This window comes from Neolamprologus brichardi, chromosome 2 (assembly GCF_056152115.1).
Source record: "Neolamprologus brichardi isolate AB-2024 chromosome 2, ASM5615211v1, whole genome shotgun sequence".
In the NCBI taxonomy this organism is placed as follows: Eukaryota; Metazoa; Chordata; class Actinopteri; order Cichliformes; family Cichlidae; genus Neolamprologus; species Neolamprologus brichardi.
The window spans coordinates 16,474,567-16,489,604 of NC_142105.1; the positions used below are offsets into that span (position 1 = coordinate 16,474,567).

Below are 15,038 nucleotides of genomic sequence, written 5' to 3' on the forward strand. Positions count from 1 at the left end.
AGAAGCTGTGTTTGATCACTTGCGCAGTTTGAACACTGACCCAGTCGATATATTCAGATTAGAAAATGGGCTCTAATCACCCTTATCGAGAGAGTGGTGAGTAAATGCTGCATTGTTGTCACTTTTAATGCAAGGCTGGGCTTTAATTATGGGATGGATTAGCGTGCAGTGCTAATAAGCAGGTGTCTACAGCTGTAATGAGTTAACAGAAGTTTTGGATCATTCACACTATTCACCTCTGCAGTATAAGTAGTAAATCCCTTATAGTTCTCTGTATGAATAGATGCCAATAGAGAAGTTCCAAGACCTGTAACAGAGTGCACAGTTATTTCTGTAATATTCTTTATTATTGGAACGTGCTCCAATTTCAGTTTCAGTTTTACTTACTTCAGTATATGGTGCCAAATTATAACAAGAGCCTTGGGTGTTTTAAACTGTAAACATCTACAATAACAGAGAGAAAACATCAAGAATCAGATTATCCCGTGTGAGTAAGCACTTGATGACAATGGGAAGGAAAAACTCCCCCCAGCAGAACCAGGCTCAGGTAGGGGCAGCCATCTGCTGTGACTGGTTGGGGGTGAAGAAGACTGTGTTCAGCTTCTTCATGTGCTTCGCATGTTCACATCAATGATCAGGACATTCCTTTAACAGCTCTGGTTTTGCCAGAGGTTTCTTCCTGTTGAAAGGGAGGTTTTCCTTCCCACTTCTGCCAAGTGCTTGCTCACAGGAGGTTTTATTGTAGGGTTGTTACCATACAATATAAAGTGCCTTGGAGGGACTGTTGCTGGAATTTGACTATATATAACTGAATTGGACTGGATAGAACTAAACTGAACTGAGTTGAATTAAATTAGTTATAAAAGTCCTAAAACTTTTCTAAACAAAAAAAGTGGGTCAAATGTTATTTTTTGAGAAATGATAACTGCATGTCTTTATAATACTGAGAGGATTGCATGGCCTCTGCGCCCTGTCCCCATTCCTGAAATGACTGGATATAAACAATAGGCACAGTTAATTCAATTCAATTCAATTTTATTTATATAGCGCCAAATCACAACAAATGTCGCCTCAAGGCGCTTCATAGATACAGAGAAAAGCCCAACAATCATATGACCCCCTATGAGCAAGCACTTTGGCGACAGTGGGAAGGAAAAACTCCCTTTTAACAGGAAGAAACCTCCGGTAGAACCAGGCTCAGGGAGGGGCGGCCATCTGCTGCGACCGGTTGGGGTGAGAGAGGGAAGACAGGATAAAAGACATGCTGTGGAAGAGAGACAGAGGTTAATAACAGATATGATTCAATAGAGAGAGGTCTATTAACACATAGTGAGTGAGAAAGGTGACTGGAAAGGAAAAACTCAATGCGTCATGGGAATCCCCCGGCAGCCTACATCTATTGCAGCATAACTAAGGGAGGATTCAGGGTCACCTGGTCCAGCCCTAACTATATGCTTTAGCAAAAAGGAAAGTTTTAAGCCTAATCTTAAAAGTAGAGATAGTGTCTGTCTCCCGAATCCAAACTGGAAGCTGGTTCCACAGAAGAGGGACCTGAAAACTGAAGGCTCTCCCTCCCATTCTACTTTTAAATACTCTAGGAACAACAAGTAGGCCTGCAGAGCGGGAGCGAAGTGCTCTAATAGGGTAATATGGTACTACAAGGTCATTAAGATAAGATGGGGCCTGATTATTTAAGACCTTGTATGTGAGGAGCAGTATTTTGAATTCAATTCTGGATTTAACAGGAAGCCAATGAAGGGAAGCCAAAACAGGAGAAATATGCTCTCTCTTTCTAGTCCCTGTCAGTACTCTTGCTGCAGCATTTTGGATTAACTGAAGGCTTTTCAGTGAGTTTTTTGGACATCCTGATAATAATGAATTGCAGTAGTCCAGCCTGGAAGTAATAAATGCATGAACTAGTTTTTCAGCGTCACTCTGAGACAGGATATTTCTAATTTTAGAGATGTTGCGCAAATGGAAGAACGCAGTCTTACATATTTGTTTAATATGTGCGTTGAAGGACATATCCTGGTCAAAAATGACTCCAAGGTTCCTCACAGTGTTACTGGAGGCCAAGGTAATGCCATCCAGAGTAAGAATCTGGTTAGATACCATATTTCTAAGCTTTTCAGCGCAGAGTACAATGACCTCAGTTTTATCTAAGTTAAGAAGCAGAAAGTTAGTGGCCATCCAAGTCTTTATGTCTTTAAGACATTCCTGCAGTTTAACTAATTGGTGTGTGTTATCTGGCTTCATGGACAGATAGCATACATTTTCACTGCTATGCAGATGACACCCAGCTCTATGTCTTCTAATGATGCTGCCTAGGGGAAGCATGTATAATGTAAACAGAATTGGTCCTAGCACTGAACCCTGTGGAACTCCATAATTAACCTCAGTGTGTGAAGAGGACTCTCCATTTACATGCACAAATTGGAGTCTATTAGATAGATATGATATAAACCACTGCAGTGCAATACCTGTAATACCTACAGCATGTTCTAATCGCTCTAATAGGATATTATGGTCAACAGTATCGAATGCTGCACTAAGGTCAAGAAGGACAAGCACAGAGATGAGTCCACTGTCAGAGGCCATAAGAAGATCATTTGTAACCTTCACTAAAGCTGTTTCTGTGCTGTGATGAACTCTGAAACCTGACTGAAACTCTTCAAATAAACCATTCCTCTGCAGATGATCTGTTAGCTGTTTGGCAACTACTCTTTCAAGGATTTTTGATATGAAAGGAAGGTTGGAGATTGGCCTATAATTAGCTAAGACTGCTGGGTCTAGAGATGGCTTTTTGAGTAAAGGTTTAACTGCAGCCACCTTGAAGGCCTGTGGTACATAGCCGATTATTAGAGATAGGTTGATCATATATAAGATCGAAGAATTAATCAATGGCAGGACTTCTTTGAGCAGTTTTGTAGGAATGGGGTCTAAAAGACACGTTGATGGTTTGGAGGAAGTAATTATTGAAGTTAACTCAGAAAGATCGATTGGAGAAAAAGAGTCTAACTTAACATCAATGGAACTAAGAGTAGCTGTAGATAATATTACATCTGTGGGATGATTATTGGTAATTTTTTCTCTAATGATAAAAATTTTATTTGTGAAGAAGTTCATGAAGTCATCACTAGTTAACGTTAAAGGGATGGTTGGCTCAAAAGAGCTCTGACTTTTTGTCAGCCTGGCTACAGTGCTGAAGAGAAACCTGGGGTTGTTCTTATTTTCTTCAATCAGTGATGAGTAGTAAGCTGTTCTGGCTTTGCGGAGGGCTTTCTTATAAAGCAACAAACTATTTCTCCAGGCTAAATGATGATCCTCTAAATTTGTGACACGCCATTTGCTCTCCAGATTACGAGTCATCTGCTTTAGGGTACGTGTTTGAGAATTATACCACGGGGTCAGGTACTTCTGATTAGAGACCTTAGTTTTCACTGGAGCTACAGTATCCAGAGTCGTACGTAGTGAGGAGGTGAAATTATTAACAAGATAATCGACCTCCGTTGGGGTAGCGTTCAGATAGCTGCTCTGCTCTGTGTTGGTACAGGGCATTGACGATGATAACAGTGGCTGGATTATATTCTTAAACTTAGTTACAGCGCTTTCAGAAAGACATCTACTTTGATAAAGTCCACTCTCCACTGCTGCGTAATCAATTATTGTAAATGTAAATGTTATCAAGAAATGATCAGACAGGAGAGGGTTTTCAGGAAACACTGTTAAATGTTCAGTTTCTATGCCATATGTTAAAACAAGATCTAGAGTGTGATTAAAGTGGTGGGTGGGTTCTAAGTTACAGTGATGTCATTAGTTGGTTTGGGAAATCCAGTTTTCACTTATTTTTCACTTTAAATTTAGATTTTTGGGAGGTCAAAAGAATTTTTTGAAGACTTTTCTTGTCCGTATGAGACAGATGTTATAGTTTCTTTGACTGTTGTGCTAATGTTCAATGATGTTAGAGGGCACAGTGAAGAGAAGACCAAGCTGAACAGCTTGAGGTGTGTAAACCTTTTTCTGCCAGGCCACACTCACTGAGACATCCAGTCTTTTTAATTTAACTTATTAAAATTGACTCGATGTTAAAATACCCTTATACAAGTCAAACAGATGAATGATCACCTAAATGTTTAAATCTGACACGCAAGGACAGAGATCTTCAGCTGGCATGTTCTTAATTCGTAGTGCTCCCTAAGAACGTCCATATGCATGTTAGACTGTATTTATAAACTCCCTTTTTTCTTTTTTTTCTGGATGGAGGTGCGGCAAATTGCACAGACTGTGACTTTAAAGGATTGACTCAGTTAAGCTCTTCAGTTGTTGACACTTGGGCCATAATTAACTCACACTGCCAGGTAACCATGCTCTGTGTTTCTATGTGTGCATTTGGATTTATTTCCATGACACTAAGCCTTTAGTTTGAAGTGTCAAGTGAAATCTTATTTAGATGTAATATTTTCTTATAAAGTTTAATGAGCAGATAGAGTGTACATTTAAAAATAAATAAACCAGGGGGGGGGAGTTCAGTTGAATGTGAAATGCTTCCTACAACAAAATCTTTAGAGGCAATAAGCCAGTTAAGTGTGATAGTGCATCAGCTCCAGAGTCACTTAAAGGCAGCAGCACTTAAGGGCATAATTCACTTCAGCACAGCATTGCCAGTTTTCAGCAAACAGTAGCAATGACTCGCCAAGTGCTCTTTTTACTTTCTCTAAAGATTTGAATTCAATTATAGTCTTTTATTTATTTGAAAGTGTGCAGTGGAACAGCATGTAATATGTATGTATGTGCACAGTGTTGTCAAGTTTAATTCAGACTGACAGAACCAGATTTAAAATGCATTTAAATGTAGTTTCTAATGATAACAGTTATCTCCTGTTGGTATGATGGAAATGTTTGTAAAATGATACCAAAAAAGAAAAAAATGAGCAGTGCATCAGAATAGACCAGAGGTTCTCACAGTACAGATTTAAGGGCCTACTAAAAATTCACAAGTCAAACCTATTCATGCGGTTTGTCACGTATCTGTTCAGAGATGCTGGTTTTTGGGGGGGTTTGGTCATTGTCATTGGTCTAAAGTTCTTTCAGCCTTTAATCAGTCAACCTTGACACTAGCTGTTTTGTGGTGAAATCAAAGAGAAGTGCTGCCCTGGTCTCTCTCTGTGCTCTATATAATAATGTGATATGAACTACAGTGCATACTTGCCTTGTTGCACTTGTGGGCAGCAATCAATTCAACTTAATTCAGTTTTATTTATATAATGCCAAATCAAAGTCACCTCACTGTGCTTTATATTGTACAGTAATGACCCCACAATGTCAAAAGGAAACCCCATAAATGCCACAGAGGACTGTCACTGTCACCCGTCAGCACTTTAAGAAGCCTGAGAACTATGTCTGTGAAGGTTCTCAGTCATCCAGGTCATCGTAGTCAAAGGAGCTTGCAAAGAAAAGCGTCTGGACTTCTTTAAGTTACTTGAAGACGTTTCACCTCTCATCCGAGAGGCTTCTTCAGTTCTAAGGTCAAATGGTGGGGAGTCCCAGATATAACCCTAGTGGGAGTGTCCCCCCACAGAGGGACAAAAGGACCCCCTGATGATCCTCTAATCGCCTGAGCCAAGGTGTGGAACTGGGTGTGGGTCCCAATCAGCCAGAGTTTCGGGTGAGTTCATTGTGAAACCTGGCCCCACCTTATCATGCGAATTCCTGAGGTCAGATGGCCCAGGGTGTGAGTGGGCGTTAAGGCGTCTGGGAAGGGATCTCAAAACTGGATTATAGATGGCAGAGAGTTGGTGTCGTAAACCACCGCCTCTGTTCAAAGATGGTCGCTCACAGTGGACATAGATGGCTTCTTTCACTCCTCTTTCAAACCATCTGTCCTCTCTGTCCAAAATGTGAACATTGGCATCCTCGAAAGAGTGTCCTTTATCCTTAAGATGCAGATGGACAGCTGAGTCTTGTCCTGTGGAGGTCGCTCTTCTGTGTTGTGCCATGCGCTTGTGAAGAGGCTGTTTGGTCTCTCCAATGTAGAGGTCTGGGCATTCCTCGCTGCACTGTACGGCATACACCACATTGTTAAGTCTGTGTTTTGGCGTTTTGTCTTTCGGGTGAACCAGTTTTTGTCTGAGTGTGTTGCTGGGTCTGAAGTATACCGGGATGTCATGCTTGGAGAAAACCCTCCTGAGTTTCTCTGATACACCGGCTACATAGGGGATGACAATGTTGTTGCGCCTGTCCTTCTTATCCTCCCTCGCTGGTGTCTGATCTTCTTTTCTTTAATCAGTCAACTTTCTCGGGCAGAACATGTTCCCTCTAAGCCTGAAGGGAAAAAGAAGGAACACACACATGTAAAGGAAGCACTCAAAACGTGTGGCTATCCGAAATGGGCGTTTTTAAAGTCAGCAAAGAGGCACAGAAAAGAAGATCAGACACCAACGAGGGAGGATAAGAAGGACAGGCGCAACAACATTGTCATCCCCTATGTAGCCGGTGTATCAGAGAAATTCAGGAGGGTTTTCTCCAAGCATGACATCCCGGTATACTTCAGACCCAGCAACACACTCAGACAAAAACTGGTTCACCCGAAAGACAAAACGCCAAAACACAGACTTAACAATGTGGTGTATGCCGTACAGTGCAGCGAGGAATGCCCAGACCTCTACATTGGAGAGACCAAACAGCCACTTCACAAGCGCATGGCACAACACAGAAGAGCGACCTCCACAGGACAAGACTCAGCGGTCCATCTGCATCTTAAGGATAAAGGACACTCTTTCGAGGATGCCAATGTTCACATTTTGGACAGAGAGGACAGATGGTTTGAAAGAGGAGTGAAAGAAGCCATCTATGTCCACTGTGAGCGACCATCTTTGAACAGAGGCGGTGGTTTACGACACCAACTCTCTGCCATCTATAATCCAGTTTTGAGATCCCTTCCCAGACGCCTTAACGCCCATTCACACCCTGGGCCATCTGACCTCAGGAATTCGCATGATAAGGTGGGGCCAGGTTTCACAATGAACTCACCCGAAACTCTGGCTGATTGGGACCAACACCCAGTTTCACACCTTGGCTCAGGCGATTAGAGGATCATCAGGGGGTCCTTTTGTCCCTCTGTGGGGGGACACTCCCACTAGGGTTATATCTGGGACTCCCCACCATTTGACCTTAGAACTGAAGAAGCTTCTCGGATGAGAGGTGAAACGTCTTCAAGTAACTTAAAGAAGTCCAGACGCTTTTCTTTGCAAGCTCCTTTGACAAGCCTGAGAACAGACACTTTCACAATGATTCCAGCCAACCAACTCTAGCATAATTGTATTAAAGTTATTATTTATCATGTGGTGCCATAGCCCTTCTGCTAACGTGACAGGGAGCCAAAAAAAATCTCAGATATTTTTTACTTAACGTTACTTAATTTGTCAAGTTGTATTTAAGCCCAGATGTTTGTTCAACCCATCTAATTAAAAGTCCATATTTCAGTTGCACCGTGATTGTTTTATTATTATTTTTTCAACAGCACCACTATCATGGCAGTAATTAGAAATTGTAATAAACTTAATTGGAGGTTTACTTGTTGTGGCAGGAATTAGTCTGGAAAGGAAACAGACTTTGTGAGTAATTAATGATTATTTAACCACTACAGATGCAACTATTTCTGCCAAAGAACAATATCCACTAACTGTAATATCCACTGTGTTAGATACTTTGTGGGGCTGGACAGCCAGGCTTCTTTTACATTAGTTCGCACAGCAAAACCTAAAATCCCAGTCAGAGATAATGGGCATTGTGACAGTTTAGAAACTTTCTTTGTTAAACTGGCTTTTTGCTTTAGGTTTGGTTTGTTTCACGTGTCATATGATAGTGATGGGAGGTCCAGCTGTTTTCAAAGATTCAGCTCTTTTGGCTCAGCTTCCTTAGAAGAGTCGGCTCTAAGAGCCATTTGATTTTAGCCTAATTTAGCAAAATGTAATAGTTTGTGTATTGCGAAGCAAATTTGGATTCAGTGTTTTCATAACAGGCATGTTAAGACAGCAACTGTTACTGTTGCTGTCTTAATAAAATAAAATAAAATAAAAATCAACTCAATTATCTTTATGCATTTACTACTACTGTGGAGAACACGTGGTTTAAGGCCTGGACAAAGGATTGAAATGCAGGTGGTGATTAGTTCTTAGATGTCTGCAGGTTTGTTTTTGACACTGTTCTAAAGGACATTGTCTTTTTTACAAATTCAGCTCCAGCTTTGCATTTCAATATCTTATCATGTTGAAATGCAGCCAGTTCAATTTCTTCATTTTCTCCCAATGTGCCTGCATTTAAATCTGGAGTGTCATCTTTCTGTCACTCCGTCAAGCTTGTCTCCATCACTACACAGGCTGTCTCATTGCCACCCTTCCTACTTTGACATTATGATATGATTCTTTTCTGTTTTTACATCAGATTAGCCGCATGGTGTCTCCATCAAAATAAAGTTCTGCCCCTGCCTTCATGGATTCCCAGCAGAGCTGAACAGCATGAGCTGACAGAAGTCTTCTTGTTCATTACAAAGAATCAGTTCTTAGAGCTGTCTCATTCGCGAATGACACAAAAAACTCTGACTTCAAGCTTGATATAGTTCTTCAACGCATTAATCTTAGTACCCTTCGTTTCTAGAAATTGGCTTCATGTATTTGCAGACGTATCTCCAACACAAACTGTAAAAGCTGCATACAGGGAACCACTGACTGCTGTTTATCCTGCAGGATCTGACAGGGAAAGAAGGAAAAATAAGGGAACCACAGACAATAATGCTTTGATTTATCCAGAATATATTTAGTTCAGATATTGTTTTCATCACAGTGGGATTGTGCTGGTTTCAGTGGGAAAAGTATGCAGCTCATTTAAATAAAAAGTTGTCTGTTCATGAAGTGTGTCAGTATTTTATAAGTATGTCATGTTTCTGTATTATCTGTCTCCTGTTAGAGCCTCTTACCCAAATATCAGCCTGTTTAATGCTCTCACATCTTCAACATCTTAAGTAAATTATATTTCACTGTTTTCTCATCAATAAAAGAATATTTACTGCATCAGTTTATCTTCCATTGTATCTGAAACATACAAGGATCAAATCTTTTACTTTATTTTTGGGATATTGCCCTTAAATATAACTCAAGCTTTCACACAGTGCTCATTGTATATTAATGTGTGTGTGTTAGACGGTCACACAGGTATAAATGATATGAAAAAGAAATACATACTTTGTGAAATTTAACTCAGTTGTCTCAAATATTACATTTGTTAAAATTCAGAGCTTTTTTTTTTAAATGGTGTATATATAGTAAAATATCAATAATGTAAATCCTGCTACATTTGTACCATCAAAATGAAATGAGACTCGTTTCTAGAGCTACACTATGTAACGTGCGGTGGAGATGAAGCCAGCCGCGGAGGTGTGCAGGTGGATAGCGAATGAGCAACAGCTTCTGACTTTCCAAAAAGTACTCATTTATTTACAATATCAAAAATAAAAGTGCTACCTCTACCACACATTACTAAAGAGCACACTAGTCCGCGTACACATGGGAGCATCCATTACAGGAGGAGTGCGAAGAAGAACAAAAAAGGGGGTGACACACCAGTCATGAGACAGGAGGCGCCACCATGTGGTGATACACTGCATTACAATAGCAACTGTTACATAGTCCCCCCTGGTGAGAAAAAGGCTGTCCTCAGCCGTACACAGCTGAAAAAGCACACACCACACCTAACAGTACCCTATACATAGAGGTTACAGCTAAGATTGGTGCACACACACAGGGCAAAAGACCATTTAAAAATGAAATTGGTGAAAATAAGACGAATATGTACAGTGGAAAATCAGTTTTCTTAGTTTTTTCACTTTTTTTTAAGTAAATGCCAAGAATGAACCTTAACGCACTAAAGAGCCATAAAACTGGATTAAGTAGAGCAAACAGAAACATCTACATATCATGACTCAACATAGCAATGCAACAAGGCAGCATCAAACAGGTTTAACCAAAACATTTCACTTCAGATCAAGCCTGGTTGTGTGAAAATTATTAGTCCATCTTTTGTTGTTCCAGCCAGACGTAACTCTGGGGCAACGTCTGGGCCTGAGATTGTAATGTCCACCAGCAGCTGGGTGATGGACAGATCTGGGTGAAAGACTGTCTGAAACAGCTCCCACACCAGAAGAAGAGTCAATGTCCGGTAAATCAAAGGGGAGTGGCTCAGAGTCAATGTCAGTGTCTGCAGGAGGGCCAGGGTGGGCCTGAGAGTCAGAGTTCTCTCTCCCAGCAGGCGATGAAACAGAATGTTCTTTGGAAGTGAGAGAGTCCCAGGTATGGAACGGTTGCATGTTCACAACATGATAAACACCTGCATCCACACCGGAGTCCACCCAAGTGAGCCTGTAATTAACATCACTGAGTCTCTGAGATACACACAATGGTCCCTCAAACAGTGGTGCAAGTTTAGCAGTAAAGTTAGACTGAGCGTCTGACCTGGGGTGCGTCTTAACTCTCACAAGGTCACCAACACGAAACGTGGCATGTCAATGTCTCAAGTCATAGTAATGTTTTTGTCTGTCATGGCTATAGTCCAGAGCTGCTTTGGCGTGGTCGTGAGCTTCCTGCAGGGAGGCTCTCAGAGTCTCAGGGTAAGGCACACCCGGTTCATCAACACCTGCTGTAGAAGGCTGAGTGATAAGGTCAAGCGGGGTGTCTAATTCACGACCATAAAGCATCATGGCAGGAGTCATACCTGTACTGTCATGGGGGGCGGTACGCAGAGCAAAGCAAATCTGAGGGAGAAACCTGTCCCATGATGTGTGCTTATCACCTACATAAGCGCGGATTGCAGTTTTCAGAGTCCGGTTGACGCGTTCAGTAGCATTTGTCTGAGGGTGATATGCCGTAGTGAGTCTGTGCACCGAGCCTAAGGCAGAAACAACATGTTCAAAAAGCTCACTCACAAAAGGAGACCCTCTGTCAGAAATCAGGTAAGTGGGTGTACCATGTCTAGCAAAAATGTCAGTGACGAATTTACCAGCTTCTACCTGAGATGTAGCTTCTTTGACAGCGCTGGCTTCAACCCATTTAGTCAAATAGTCAACAAACACGATCAAATATGCATTACCAGTGGGGGTGCGGGGAAGTGGCCCAACAAAATCCACACCCACATACTCCCAGGGTTTCTGGGGGACAATGGGAACCATAAGACCGGCTGCTTATTTTCTGACTTGGCTTGGTGAGTTGGCACACTGAGCATGAAGTCACATAGCGCTTCACATCAGCTGCCATTTTGGGCCAGAAAAACCTAAAACGCAGTCTAGCCAATGTCTTAGAAACACCCAAGTGACCTGCTGTGGGGTGGTCGTGGTAATAGTCCAGCAAGGTGCCTCTCATGGAAGTAGGGGCAAACAGTTTCAGCTCTTTCAAAGGGTGCAAAGCACATGTGGACTTGGGTTCTCTGTAATACAAAAGAGAGTCATACACAACATACTGTAACAAGGTGGCATTGTCCGAGCTGTTCAGAGAGTCTGCTTCAATGTCTCTGAGGAGTGGACTTGTGACATGATGGTCTAACTGCAGCTGTCTCAATTGTGAACGGTCAGCCAGAATGACGGGGGGCAGAGTACGAATGTCCAGGCTGCCCATGACAGCATGATCTGGTAAAAGATCAGTCAGCCTGTCACAGGTCAGAGGGAAAGGGTTGCGTGACAGTGCGTCGGGAACTTTGTTTTGTGCACCAGGTTTGTGCACTATTGTGAAATCAAAGTCCTGCAAACGAAGTGACCAGCGGGCGAGTCGGCCCGTTGGGTTTTGACGAGACATGAGCCACCTGAGACTGTTGTGGTCAGTAAAGATGGAAACATGAACACCTTCAACATATGGGCGGAAGTGTTCCAGAGCCCATATCACAGCAAGGCACTCCTTCTCTGAAGTGCAGTAGGGGAGTTCAGCTTTGTGAAGGGAGCGACTAGCAAAAGCCACAACATACTCACGACCCTTGTCATCCTTTTGCATCAACGCTGCCCCGAGACCAATGTCACACGCATCTGCGTGAATGGAAAAGGGACGGTTGAAGTCCGGAAACGACAGGACCGGGGCTGGTGTGACATGGTCTTTCAAAGTGTCCATGGCACTTTGACAGCTGTCGTCCCAGCGGAAAGCATTGTCCTTTCTGGTGATGGCGTGAAGAGGTTCGGCATGGCGGGCATAATTCTGAATGAAGCGCCGATAATAGCCAGTCAAGCCAAGGAACTGACGGACGTGTTTCACCGAGGTTGGGGTATCAAACTCCTTAACCGCCTTTACTTTGTCTGGATCGGGCTTAACACCTGATGATGTGATGCGGTACCCGAGAAAGGTGAATTCATCGAGACAGAATTGGCACTTTTTGAGCTTCAATGACAAGCCAGCAGCTTGGAGTCTGCCCAGCACCTCCTCAAGATCCACCAAGTGCTGTTCAAAGGTAGGTGAGGCGATAACAATGTCATCCAGGTAGACTGCGCACGTTTTGTAAATGAGGCCAGCAAGCACAGAGTTCATGAGTCTCTGAAAAGTTGCAGGTGCGTTGCAGAGCCCAAAGGGCAGCACCCGAAACTGGAAGAGACCGCAGTGAGAGATGAAGGCAGTTTTAGGCTTTGAGTCCTCTGCTACAGCAACCTGCCAATAGCCTCGCGCTAAGTCCAATGTCGAGAAAAACTTTCCCCGTGCCAGAAAGTCCAAAGACTCATCTACACGAGGCAGGGGATAAGAGTCTTTTCGGGTAACTTGGTTGAGCCCTCGAAAGTCCACACAAAACCTTGGTTCTGCGGCCGGTCTATTTACAATGACTACAGGAGCTGCCCAAGGGCTTGTGGAAGGTTCAATGATGTTGTCCTTCAACATTTGTTGCACTTGTTCCTCAATCACACGTTTCTTAGCAGGTGACGTGCGGTAAGGTGGGAGATTGACGGGTGTTGCATTGCCAGTCTCTATGGCGTGCTCAGTGAGAGGCGTTCGACCAAGTTGACCATCAAACAAGGAGCTAAACTTGCTGAGCAGATTGAGTAAAGCATCCTTGTTGTTCTCTGAGAGACTTGCTTCAGACAGTTTGGCTGTTAAGTCTGAGCGAATCAAATCCAAAGAAATTAGTGTTCCAGGTGAATGTGAGTAATCATTTTGAAGGTCCTCTTCATCATCTGTGAGTGGGCAGGGGATGTCCTCAATGTAGACTGTTCTAGTGGGAATGTGAATAGAAACAGAAGCTCTTGCCATAAAATCCATTCCCAGAATGAAAGGAGAGGACAAATCTGGTATTATTGCAAAACGCTGGTAAAAGTTCTTGTTCATGAATCCAATATTGAGCCAAATAACACCTTCAGGGATACAGGGAGCATTACTGGCGAGGTTAACTGCAGGACCATTCCACTTACTTGTGTTTCTAGGGTAAGAGTCATTTACTTGAATGAGATCTGTTCGTACAGCCGAGAGGGAAGCACCCGTGTCGAGGGTAGCATCCACAGATGAAGCATTGAAGTTCACTTTCGTTCTTAGGGGGGTATTCCAGTGGACTTGTGAAAAATTGTCTTCCAAGTGTCCGAGACTGTGTCCACCCTGTAGTGAATTGGGCGTGTGAGGCTCCGTTAGTAACTGGGGGAAGGTTGGCCTCTGTGAAATGTCCTCCTCCCCCCCGTAGTTTCCCGACTGCCTGTATTGTGGCTGGGATGTGGTGCTGCTTTTCATGGCCAGGGTCAGAGGGGCCAGGTGCCGGCAATGGCTGGACTGGGCCATTAGTGTATTGAACCCTGGCTGAGAGCATTTGAAGCAGTAAGGTTCAGGCTTATAGTTGTCTTTGCCACATAAAGCAGGCTGTGGTCTTTGTGGTCCAAGCACTGAGTGAAGCTCATGAGCACGTAGCAGCAGGTCCATTACAGAAGTGACATTAGCGCCATACAGGGCAACTCTGTATTTTTCAAGAGCATGTTTACTAATCAGGTCGATTCTGTCTTTTTCAGGTGGAGGACTCTTCAGTTTGTCAAACTCACTCAACATGTGAGCAACAAAGGTTGGGAGCAGTTTGTCCTGAGCCTGAACACGATCCAAAATTCCTCTCAGGATGCGTTCTTGGTTGTCGGAGGGCAGAAAAACTGTCTTAAACAGTTGACAGAATTGAGTCCATGATGTGATGTGGGAGCTCAATGCCTTGAACCATTTCCCGGGCTCTTTTGCAAGAAAGTGTGGCAGTTCGTTTAGCAGTTGCCCATCGGTTAGGTTCAATCAGGCTTTGTATGTGCCAACTGCATTTAACCAGTCCTCAGGTTGCACTTCGCCATCCCCAGCATACACAGGAGGCTCCAGTTTGGCATGATGTAAAGCTGCCGCAATCACTCTGGAAGTGCTGCTGAGCTCGAGTGAGTGAGATGGGAGGAAAGGATTTGTAGGTTGAAATGGGCTGCTAGGCAGGAATGGATTGGTACTGTTGGTGGGTTCAGTTTTGTCCCTTGCAGGAACATGAGGTATCGATGTGGCCATTGGGAAAACAGGAGACTGTGGGACTGCAGGAGGGGGAGAGTTCCCTGTTGTGAGTTGATCCCACTGCTTTAGTAAACTTTGCTGTATGTTCAGTGAGTCACGTAAACAATCACTAAGCTTATTCACCTCAGTTCTTAACTCCACCACTTGTTGGCTAAGGCTAGGAGTCACATTTTCAACTATCTGGCACATAGGTAACGAGGTAAGTTCCATGTCTGAGTCAGAGTCGTCTGGGTAGTGTGCCATTGCGATTTCAAAAAAAAATTAAGCCGCTCCAGGGCACAGCGCAGTTATTGATATAGCAGTAAAAGAGTCAGCTAGGTCAGACTAGAAAGACAAAACTGCAAAAATGCCATTCAAGATTAAATTTAGAAAAACCACAAATAAAATTTCGCCCAACTACTGAAATTGGGCTGGAGTGATCAGAACCATGTTATTACAATAGCATGTCTGCAACACTAGATCTCAATGCAAGATTAGTTTTAAATCGTTTCGTTATACTGAGCCGAAGACCAG

General features: G+C 43.1%; 1 pseudogene; it reads right to left on the minus strand.

The window, feature by feature from the left end:
• Positions 1-13,633: 13,633 nt before the first annotated feature.
• On the minus strand, positions 13,634-14,768 carry LOC148106110 (uncharacterized; annotated as a pseudogene).
• Positions 14,769-15,038: the final 270 nt, after the last annotated feature.